The sequence below is a fragment of the Patiria miniata genome, unplaced genomic scaffold (genome assembly GCF_015706575.1).
Source record: "Patiria miniata isolate m_02_andy unplaced genomic scaffold, ASM1570657v1 HiC_scaffold_5, whole genome shotgun sequence".
NCBI classification, from domain to species: domain Eukaryota; kingdom Metazoa; phylum Echinodermata; class Asteroidea; order Valvatida; family Asterinidae; genus Patiria; species Patiria miniata.
In genome coordinates this window covers 8,816,994-8,827,483 of record NW_024037072.1, presented here as the reverse complement: position 1 = coordinate 8,827,483, position 10,490 = coordinate 8,816,994, and positions in this window count along the sequence as shown.

The following is a 10,490-nucleotide window of genomic DNA, read 5'->3' as shown; positions in this document are numbered from 1 at the left end:
GTATTATATCCTCAACAACTCCTGTGATTTTTTGGGGGGAAAATTCGTCCGGGAAGACCATACAAAAAAGGCATGTTTAGGAAGTACTTTGTTATTTTTTGCAGTGTTGGAACTTCCAGTTTGGAAACCGTCCACGCGTCATGTTGTAACATTAGGCCTAAAGAATTACCTTACTTCTAATAATGATACAAAAAGTTAAGCATTGATCGAATGTACTTGTATTTAGTATAAATAATATCACGGCAAACTTGTATCCGTGCGGGTTTTGTATCGATCTTTTGTAAATTTATCATGACCCTGTTTGAGCGTGCCGTTCTATTCTTTAAACAAAGATTCGTAATAATTCGTAAGTATCGTAGAGTACCCCAAATTTGCGCATACAAATATTCGCGCAACCAACTTTCTTGGCTCGTATCTTGTTTCCACGCAACACCGTCGTCAATATGTTATTCCCATATTCTGGTATATTAGTTATAACTTTTTACTATTATTGTTTTAAAAACAATCTATGTTGGGGATTCTACGTACCCATCCTTACTCAACATGTTGTGACTTTATAAGCGACGACTTAGCAGCTAGGTGGAGTTTCAATAGCAATTTGAGCACAACAGGTTTGGTGGTATGTCGGGGAGTATAGTTCTGAAATGACCATTCTTAAGTTGCCCTAGGTCGGGATCAAGTGGGTCAGTGGACTTCGGTAAAAAGTCAAACATTAAGAGTTTAATTAACATGTCGCGCACAGGTGCGCTTTTTTTGGATTAATGTGTTGAGACTCACCCCCATGATACCAAAAACGCATGATACCAAAAACGCAGATCAAGAATGGAAGGAGTCGGATAAAAAAAAATTGGGGTCATCGTCCACAGACCGCTGGGTCCGGGTTTCGAAACGGACCTCGTTGCATTTTTTGGTTTCCTATACACGCGCTCATTCAATTAGGGTTAATAAGAAATGACAATCAAAGAAATGGAGAGCTTCCTATTTTTTAATCCTAATGTGAAACACACGCAATTAACAAAAGCTGTTTCGGGGAACTACGTTACCAAAACAGCAAATTCTGGGCGGACTACTTTTCGTAAGTTGCACTCCCCTAACAAACTGCGCGTAGGCTTGACCGTTAAACTTGAATAGCGCCCTCAATCAACTAAAAGTAACCACGCAACTCGATCGTCTTTGCACACTGTACAATTATTATGTAATCATTTACCATTCTTTCTAATAACAACAGCAAAGAACCCCTTTATCTATCTTAATCCAAATATGAACACACGTAACTAGCAGGAGCTGTTTCGGCGAGCTACGTCGCCGAAACAGCTAATTTTGCTTGAACTACTTTTCGTACTTTTTACCCTAAACCAAACCTGCGTAGGCTTGACCGTTAAACTTGCATAGTGCCCTCAATTGTATTGACTGAGAGTATCACCACGAGTAATCGTCACTGAACAATGTACTCGGTAATAGAGTTCTTTCCAATTGCTACAGGCTGAGGAATTCGAACACACTTTACTTTCTCTTTCAGTAGCGGGCGTTACACTATTGACAGTGCACTCTGTTCCTTATTTTTTTTTTTCTCAAACTATTCTTCTTTTGTTTCTTTTCTCGCAATTAACCATTCGTTTCACGTAGCGCGACCGTTCAGTACCGGTACTGGTCTCGCACACATAATTGTATAAGGCCAAATCCACAGCACAGCGGTTGTTATTTTTTAGGGTGGGCCAAACATTATTTTGTTCCCCGAAAAAGTAGGTCCAAAATGTTCGGCCCCAAATTTGATATGAAAAGCAAGGGGGCACTAGGACTTTTCATGGCATCATTGCATGGTGGCTTAATTTTAATGCTGTACGCAACATGGCTGCCTTTTTTTGCGACGTCACACTGAAAAAAAAATGGTCAAAACCTTGGCTCTGTCAATGAAGATGCCACAGTGAAAAGGGACATACATACGCAACGGCGAATCTGGGCGGAGGCCAACGGGGGCACCCCCCCCCCTTTCAAAAAGAAAGAAAGAAATTACCAACTACCCATTTCTTTTCTTTCTTTTTTACTCAGTCAGTAAAATTCCAGCAAGCGTGTTCTCCACTTTATAAAACTTGAGTTAGTCAACTCGTATTACACAAAGCTGCTAAAAACGGGGGAAATTTTGTTTCAAGAAATAAAAAGGTCATCATATCCACGTTTTGGTATATAAAAAGTCAGCAATCGTAATGCGGAAGAAAAAAATCTATGAAGATATGAAAACTATAGTAAGATATATCAAGTTAAACATTCAGCAAAATAGATTTGTAAAAATATAGCAAATTCTTCAGGGATCAGTGGAGAGTACTATCACTCGGTTCCCTCGTTTTTTTGAAGCAAAAGAAGCAGTAAATGGCGGATAGAGATGAAGAGCTTGCCTAGTAGAGTGATGTATATCAAAATTCAGAGAAACAAAATTAATGGATTGAAGAGTTTAAGGTATTGGAAATAGACCGATACTTTGCGGGGGGAAAATACGGCGAATGTACCGCATATACGAATACACAATTTCAGCCAAAGTGCATGTTCATGAAACAGGTTCGTTTTTTACAAGACATTTAAATCGTTTGTTTATGACGGGAGTTTCGAAACAAAGACAAAGCGCAGACTGGAGCTGACAATCCTCCAAGTGTTTCCAACTGAGTATGAAGACCGTATGTACATGTACAATAGCCTAGTGGTACGAGTCATCGTCCACAGACCGCGGGGTCCGGGGTTCGAAACGGACCGCGGTGCATTTTTTGGTTTTCAATACACGCGCTCAGTCATTTTACTAAAGAGTCTTAATTTCCCGTCGTCAAATACCAACCGGCCTTAGCTCAATCAGTTAAGTCACCGGCTGGGACTGTCTGCGAAGTCCAGGTTATGCATCTACTCATAGGTACGGGGCTCTTTTGCTGTCTCGGCAGCAAGGCATAGGGTGTCGCCTCGTTTCCTCCCTTAACGGTGCTTGGCCCTCCGGGGTTACATGGATGGATAGGGAAGGAGGTGTGGTGGGCCGGGGAATCCGAGACCCAGGAAGAGTCCTATATGGGAGTTGGTAACCAATCGCGACCCCTGAATGCTTGGTCAACACCACATAACTTTTTGTTTTTCTTTATCCCATTATTATTTTTTTACCATTGTCGAGGCTTTATAAGGTACAGTGAAAACGAAATGTTTTTTTTTTCAAAAATAAATTCGCCCTTAACATTTTTTTCTAGCCGGGTTACTAAAACAGACCCTGAAATTTTACAACCCGTGTGGGTTTTTTTTCATAGAGTGTGGGTTACTAAAGAGTGTCTTATAAACATGAATGTGCACATATAGCCTAAAATATGTATCCTGAGGCAATCTTGTCAGTGTTTAAATAATTTGACCCTAAACAAATATTAAAATTAGACACAAATTGATACAGGTTTGCTTGTGAATTGAATGATTTATTTCTTCCAGTCCTTTCATCTTTGCCGTAGCCTAATAATTTTTCACTCGCCAACCGGGCTACTTAGGCTAGCGGGCCACCACTAAAGTAGAACCCTGAACTTATGTAACAACTGTAGGCCTACATGTACTAACATTTCAGTTTCAACAGTAACATTCAAACACAACTAGAGGTCAATGCGTTTGTGAGTTACAAACGCAGAGTGGACACCGTTGAGGGCTTTGAACTTGATGTTCAAAAAATGGGTGGAAGCCGTACACAGGAGTGTGAGCTCGTGTTTCTGTAATATTTGCATGAAATTGGGCCCAAAAATTGCTGTATTTTGCAATGGAGTGCATACGCATCATTTTGCAAAATGGCGATGGGCCACAGGACTCCTTTTTGGGAATGATATCCTTTGATGGAATTTTCTCCCAAAAGTCATAGGATAAATGAACAAAAATAAAACGGAAAATATAAGATTATGAAATAAGCTTTGATTTGGTGGGTGTCTCAAACGCACGGTTATGCACCTTGGAGAGTTGTGGGTTACATAGACTGATTATCAGAATCTAATATATATATATATATCTTTTTTCATTTACATTACGTAGAATATGGATCTAGAGGTTCTAGGTTTTTCCCCTGATTGGGAGCCTAAAATTAGAGTCGGTTACAAATGAGAATAAAAGAAATGCCTCGGTTGCTATTTTGAATCCTAATACGAAATACACGCAACTAGAACTGTTTTGGCGAACTACGTTAGTCAGCCAATTATACGAGAACTACTTTTCGTAAGTTCAACTCCCAAAACAAACTGCGCGTAGGCTTGACCGTTAAACTTGAATAGCGCCCTCAGTCAACTAAAAGTAATCCGCAACTGATCGTCACTGTACACTGTACAATTATTATGTAATCACAAACAATTCTTTCTAATCACAACAGCAAAGAATCCCTTTAATTATCTTTAATATCAAAATGAACACACGTAATTAAAAGGAGCTGTTTCGGCAAACTACGTCGCCGAAACAGCTAATTTATCTGGGAACAACTTTTCGTACGCTTAACCCCCAACCAAACCTGCGTAGGTTTGACCGTTAAACTGAAATAGTGCCCTCAATTGAGTGATCGCAAATATTCATCATTGAACAATGTACTCGAATTCCTTCCAATCGCTACAGTACCAAGGAATTCGAAACGCACCTTACTTTCTCTTCCAATATCCGGCGTTTACACTATTGACAGCGCACTCGTTACGTAATGTTTTTAGCACGTTCATTGTGACGCCAAATTGCCTATTCAACTGCACTCTCGTTGCATGAACCACCCCTCACTCAAAACTATTCTTCTTTCGTTTCACTTCTTGCAATCAACGAATGTATCGGGCCACATCCAGGACACAGTGGGGTTTTTTTAGGGTGGGCCAAACCTTCTTTTTTTTTTTTGTTCCCCGAAAAAATGTATTTTTTTTTCAATGCTGTACGCTGGTGGCTGCCCTTTTGCGACGTCATCTTCAAAAGATATTGGTTTGGTGATTTTTTTAGGGGGGGGGGCGTGGCCCCCGTTGCCCCCCCCCATCCGTGCTATTGTGTCTGTATGTCCCCATTCATCTGTGGCATGTTGACAGAGCCAATTCCAGCAAGTTCCAAATGCATGTATTCCACTTCATAAATCTTGAGTTTTCAACTCGCTATCAATTATTCGATCGAAGTCATTGATTCGTGTTTAACAAAATTTTTGTTTCAGGAAATAAAAAGGTCATCATATTTTGGTATAAAAAAAAGAGTTCATAAGCTCTTGCGGAAGTTATTATCATATCACATCCCTGTCCAGTTGATGAACTGTAGGTTGTTCGATATAAGGAGGGGCTTGGAAAAGAGTAATTGCTGGGGCGTTTCTGTTCTAGTGTCAATACCGTATCTCATTTCCAATGCAACAGACCCGAATATACCGTCTAAACACATGTTGATCGGGTAAAGCGGTGTGTGCCCTATTCGCTCTTTGTATCGCGATGTTGGAACAAAAGCGGAGAAGCTGAAGTGGCGACTCGCGCGTTCAAAAGAAATTACGTAACGGCGGGAGAAGTCCGTTGCGCCCAAAAGTAAAAGAAAGCATGAAGTAACGTTGCCATGGTGAACCATTGTGCATGCATTATGTGGTTTGATCCTTCGGAAACAACGCTTCGAGTCGCTTGCGCGCGACCAAAACCTCTTTATTCAGTCTCACAACAAACCAGGTAGTGTGACGCTTCAGTGAACCGGCCCGCCAACCGCCGCCCGCCGGTGGGTGCGGCTTTCGAAATTTCTTTGGACAGACATTTAAAAGACCTTTTCGTATTCCGCAGGCAACTCCCGCGGGTGTGCACGGTTTATGGGGTAAACGACATTAAAGATGACACCCCGTGCTGTTTACATGCCTTTTTCATCAAGGCTAACTAGTTTTCGATGTGTATCTTTTGTTTTAACGAGAACATTTACTTTTATTCCAATTTTGGGCGTCTGCAACCCTCTGAAAAAGGAGTTTTCATTTTGCACAAAAACGAACACGACCTGCGTGAGCTGAATTAATATCTAAGAGCCAAACATTCGAAGAAACGAGTCAGTTTCTAAACGTCAATTTTCGAGGTGAAACGCAGCGAGGGGACGCATCTTTAACAATTGAACCTGTGATATTTTCGGCTTGTACTCGCTCCCCTCCCCAACAACAAAACATGTTATTGTGAAATCGCTAATTTTCTAGCATTATAAAAGTTCTTCACTTTTGCATATATAAGACATGATCATGGGCGTCGCTAGGGGGGGGGGCAACCCCGCCCCCCTCTAGGAAAAGCAAAAAAAAAAAAAAAAAAAAAGGAAGAAAAAAATGGAAAAAAGAAAAGTAAAAAAGCGCGAAGTCACACTGGTGTAAATTTAATGGGTTGGGGGGGGACAAAATGTTCCTGCCCCCCTCTTAAACTGATAAATTGAGAATATGTTGAGAAATACAGGCATTTGTTGGCAAAAATATGTTTTGCCACCCTCTAGAAAAAATCCTGGCGACGCCCATGGACATGATATAGGTTGGTACCCAACACCCTATCATGTTCGAGAATGGATTGGAAACCAGTTCAGTTGCCTGACAGGTCTGTTTGTTATGTGCGCAAACGCAACCTGATATAAAACGCTTCTTGTTTGGACGCCCCCCCCCCCCCCATTAAAATAATCATATTAATAAACACACTTTTTTTTGGGGGGGGATTGAGCAGTATTTCAACAACAAAAAAACAGCGATAAAAGAAAGAACTAGAAGATAGGCCTAATTGAGTACATTTAAAGAAAAAAAGGAGAAAAATATTGTCCAAACAATAATCAAATAATAGCATTTACAGGGAGCGTAAATAACACATTCTTATTGCTTTAATTTTGAGCTGTAGTATTAATTTCATCAGATTTATATCCAAATTCCGATTCAACTTTGGCTCTCGTAGCAAAGCGCACATGTTAACAAAGCGTGACGTCATTATGTCTTAGGTCTTTTGGGCGACATGCAGACACTACCGGGTTTCAATACCGTATTTTAATTTCTTAACATGCAACAGGCCTACACCGCCCAAGCACAGATAAATAGCCGGTATATGCCCCATTCGCTCTCGTATCTCGCTTCCAATGCAACAGACCCGAATATGCCGTCTAAACACATGTTGATCGGGTAAAGCGGTGTGTGCCCTATTCGCTCTTTGTATCGCGATGTTGGAACAAAAGCGGAGAAGCCTGAATTGACGACTTCGCGTTCAAAAAGAAATTACGTAATGGCGGGAGAAGTCCGTTGCGCCCAAAAGTAAAAGAAAGCATGAAGTAACGTTTCCATGGTGAACATTGTGCATGCATTATGTGGTTTGATCCTTCGGAAACAACGCTTCGAGTCGCTTGCGCGAGACCAAAACCTCTCTGTGCAGTCTCACAACAAACCAGGTATTGTGACGACGCGCCGCACGGTGAACCGGCCCGCCACCCACCGCCCGCCGGTGGGTGCGGCTTTCGAAATTTCTTTGGACAGACATTTAAAAGACCTTTTCGTATTCCGCAGGCAACTCCCGCGGATGTGCACGGTTTATGGGGTAAACGACATTAAAGATGACACCCATGCTGTTTACATGCCTTTTTCATCAAAGCTAACTAGTTTTCGATGTGTATCTTTTGTTTTAACGAGAACATTTACTTTTATTCCAATTTTGGGCGTCTGCAACCCTCTGAAAAAGGAGTATTCATTTTGTACACAAACGAACCCGACCTACGTGAGCTGAATTAATATTTGAGAGCCAAAGATTCGAAGAAACGAGTCAGTTTCTAAACGTCAATATTTGAGGTGAAACGCAGCGAGGAGACGCATCTTGAACAATTGAACCTGTGATATTTTCGGCTTGTACTCGCTCCCCTCCCCAACAACCAAACATTTTATTGTGAAATCGCTAATATTCTACAGCATTATTAAAGTTTTTCACTTTTGCATATATAAGACATGATAAAGGTTGGTACCCAACACCCTATCATGTTCGGGAATGGATTGGAAACCAGTTCAGTTGCTCGACAGGTCCGTTTGTTTAATATGTGCGCAAACGCAACCTGAAATAAAACGCTACTTATTTGGACGCCCCCCCCATTAAAATAATAATATTAATAAACATACTTTTGGGGGGGGGGATTGAGCAGTATTCTAAAGAAAAACAGCGATAAAGAAAGAACTAGAAGATAGGCCTAATTGGGTACATTTAAAGAAAAAAGGAGAAAAACATTGTCCAAACAATAATAAAATAATAGCATTGACAGGGAGCGTAAATAACACATTCTTATTGCTTTAATTTTGAGCTGTAGTATTAATTTCATCAGATTTATATCCAAATTCCGATTCAACTTTGGCCCTCGTAGCAAAGCGCACATGTAAACAAAGCGTGACGTCATTATGTCTTAGGTCTTTTGGGCGACATGCAGACACTACCGGGTTTCAATACCGTATCTTTCTTAACATGCAACAGGCCTACACCGCCCAAACACAGGTAAATAGCCGGTATATGCCCCATTCGCTCTTGTATCACGAGAAGTTGAACGGGCGAAGACTTCCCATTCACATTGCAATAACGTTTACGTTTTGAACAAAAAGTTACGTAATGGAGGACTCGTACGAACAGTGTGCTGCACCTGTCGTGAAACAAAGACCGTATCTTGATCTATGAAAGCAACTCTTCCGCGGTGAAACCAATGAATTGATCTCTGCAAAGAAGCTGGTGAACAATATAGTATTCGGAAACAAAGCTCAAGAGTCGCTCGCGCGAGACCGAAACCTCTCCCTCGGTCTTTAAACAAACTATACTAGGAATAGACGACACATCGTGACCAACATAACCTGCTCCACACATGCTCATTCTACTCCCGTCCCTCGACTATGGAATAATGCGGGCACCCGTACGGTGAGCCGGGCCCGCCGCTTTCACAATGCCTTCCGAACAAGATACTAAACCAGACACAAGGTCAAAGTGAAAGGACTTACCTGCATGTTCAAACGTTTCGTTACAGAAGTCAGTTCAGTTCATTTTATTTCCAGTGTTCACAAATCAAGTGTATGGGTGCACAAAAAATTGCACCAAAGTCTGTTTCGAACCCCGGACCCCGCGGTCTGTGGACAAGTACCCTAACCACTAGGCTATTGTATATACAGTCTTTGAACCACCGAGTCTTAATATATAGTTGGAAACACTTGGAGGATTGTTAGCTCAATCTGCGCTTTGTATTCATACATGCCTGTAAGAAAAAACTTCTAAACTCCCGTAATAAACAAACGATTTAGATGACTTGTAAACGAACCTGTTTCATTAAGGCACTTTTTCTGATTTTTTTGTATTTGTATACGGTGCATTCGCCGTTTACAAAATGTATTCCGCTGAATTTTACTCTACATATGATACTATATAGTTATTTATTCCTGACATTCTTTTGTTGGCTTATAAAATTATTGATATATAATTATATAATATTCCCTTGTTTTTATTTGCATGTAAATATTTTTCTCTGAACACATCATTTTGCTGATTGTCACTTAGTGTCTGAACATTAGGCCTACTGTGTTATAGGGCCCATGCCTATATACATGCTGTGTTTTCTTATGGATTCCTCTACAGTTTTTCACTTGGACATGTACATGTACACGTATACATACTGATTGGTGAACACTGGAAATAAATGAACAGAACTGACTTCTATAACAAACGTTTAAACAGGTAAGTCCATGTTGCAGTATCCACTGACTACTCGATGTCCTTTCCTCTTTCCTTTCACTTTAACATTGTGTCTGCTTTTAATTCATTTTGTTGTAGAATTTTAAGCTTACATTTGTAAGACAGGTTCGTTTTCACTGTCGGTTTTTTTTTTATTACGTATCACATATACGTATCACATATAAAAAGTAAAAGTATCTCGCTAAGGCACTTTGAAAGCGGCGGGCCCGGCTCACCGTACGAGTGCCCGTATTATTATTACATAATCGAGGGACGGTAGCTGACTAGTATGAGCATGACTTGTGTGGAGCATGTTATGCTGGTCACGATGTGTCGTCTATTCGTTGTTTTTAAGACTGCGGGGCGAGGTTTCGGTCTCGCGCGAGTGACTCTTGAGCTTTCTTTCCGAATACGATTGTTCACCAGTTTCTTTGCAGAGGATCAAATCATTGGTTTCACCATGGAGGAGTTGCTTTCAAGATACGGTCTTTGTTTCACGACGGGTGCAGCGCATATACTGTTCGCAGAGTCCTCCGTTAGGCCAAAAAAAAAAGTCTCCGGTTTCTGGTATGGAGCTTGCCCCAAAAGTGGTGCGGCGACACTGCTTTTTTTTTTTTTTTTTTGGCTTAAAATGTCGGCTGATGACTGCAAATGGTGCCCGACTAAACTTAGTGCAAATATATGGGAGTCTAGAGAGGCCACATAAAGCTTATTCTCGATCATAACCCCATCTAAAAACACGTTAAAATTGTGCAGCAGCAGGATTCCAGTCAAACCAGTGAGTTTGGCGGTTTTGAGACATCATCTTGTATTGAAAAAAAAAATTCA